A 1,408-nucleotide genomic window follows, 5' to 3' on the forward strand; every position below is an offset into this window, starting at 1 on the left:
TTATGCCCTGGTGTTGGAGGTTCCTGAGGAGGAAGATCAGGCGTTCTTCCACCGGGCGGCGGGTGGTGACTGAGTGGTGATAAAGAAGTTCCAGGTCCTGCATGTCCTCGGCAAATTCAGAGGGGGAATTCAGTTCTCCCTCCGCCAGTTGTTATTTTATATGATGCTCCTGACCCATCACAACACAAATCTGAGTAAATGCACAAACAACCTCTCTCTGTACATTTCACTCAGAATAATGTCAATAACAGGACGGATTAAAACAAAATGCAAACTGTGTTGAATGCTGGATGTCGGGAATCATTTACTGCAGAGCCTTTACAGCACTGAGATCAGGCTTTCGACCCATCATTCACACACCAGGCTGCACTTCCTCTTGAAACCTCTCCAATTACCCCGATCCCTGTCTGATTGAAGACTCTCTGTGTGGAGTTTGCACATTCTCCCCGTGTCTGTGTGAGTTTCCTCCGGATTCTCCAGTTTCCTCGCACAGTCCAAAGATGCGCAGGTTAGGGTGGATATGCAACGCTCTATAGTCAATAGTGTCCAGGTGAGTGTTGGTGATATGGTTAGCCAGGAGAAATGCAGGGTTTCAGGAAGAGCGTAGAGGGTGAGACTTGGTGGGATGCATGATGAGCCGAATAGCCTGTTTCAACACTGTAAGAATTTTATGATCCTATACTCCATCCCATCTATCTGTGTGGATGAAGTGGACTATCACCTGATTAAATATCCCCTTCAATGGGTCAACGTTTGTTTTCTATCTGACAAAGAACTGCAGGTGTTACAGATCTGAGAGACAGCACAAACATTGCTGGGAAACTCAGCAGGTCCGACAGCATTTGTGTGGAGTGAACCTTTTGGATCCAGTGATTGTTCTTAAGGGCTGAAGGCTTCTGATTCTGGTGTTTTCAGACCTGTTGACGTTTTACCAGCAATTTCTTATTTTGCTTTCAGCCCCAGTTCAGTTGGTGTCTATCACGGCCTTGTTATGTGTGTTTGGGAAAAGGGACAACAGCCTAGCTATGCGCGGTAGTGGTGTAGTGGTGAGCATAGCTGCCTTCCAAGCAGTTGACCTGGGTTCGATTCCCGGCCATCGCAGTGTTGTGGCTTTTCCTTTGGTTTTGCAAAGAAAAGTCTTGAGCACCAACGTTGCATTCTGTGACGAAATGGATTTGTCAGGTTGCTTTAGGTTTTTCATGGCGATGGTTCCTGTTAATTGCCGAGACAATCCGGGCAGCGCTGCTCGAAAGCTTTCCTCTCTGCTGGCCATTGCTTATTTGAATATTGTTCGCAACATAAGGTTCGTTTTGTTTTGTTCCAAAAGTGAGAGATTGCTATCGTCAGAATCCTTAAATAATTACAGAAGCCGCTGGAAATTCGGAACAGATCCAACAGCTTCTATCGT

At 46.2% G+C, this 1,408-nt stretch overlaps 1 non-coding gene across 1 annotated transcript; it reads left to right on the top strand.

Moving 5' to 3' along the window:
* Positions 1–1,029: 1,029 nt before the first annotated feature.
* On the top strand, positions 1,030–1,101 carry trnag-ucc. Its single transcript has one exon. It is a non-coding gene; the product is annotated as a tRNA-Gly (tRNA).
* Positions 1,102–1,408: the final 307 nt, after the last annotated feature.

This window comes from Chiloscyllium plagiosum, unplaced genomic scaffold (assembly GCF_004010195.1).
Source record: "Chiloscyllium plagiosum isolate BGI_BamShark_2017 unplaced genomic scaffold, ASM401019v2 scaf_6212, whole genome shotgun sequence".
In the NCBI taxonomy this organism is placed as follows: domain Eukaryota; kingdom Metazoa; phylum Chordata; class Chondrichthyes; order Orectolobiformes; family Hemiscylliidae; genus Chiloscyllium; species Chiloscyllium plagiosum.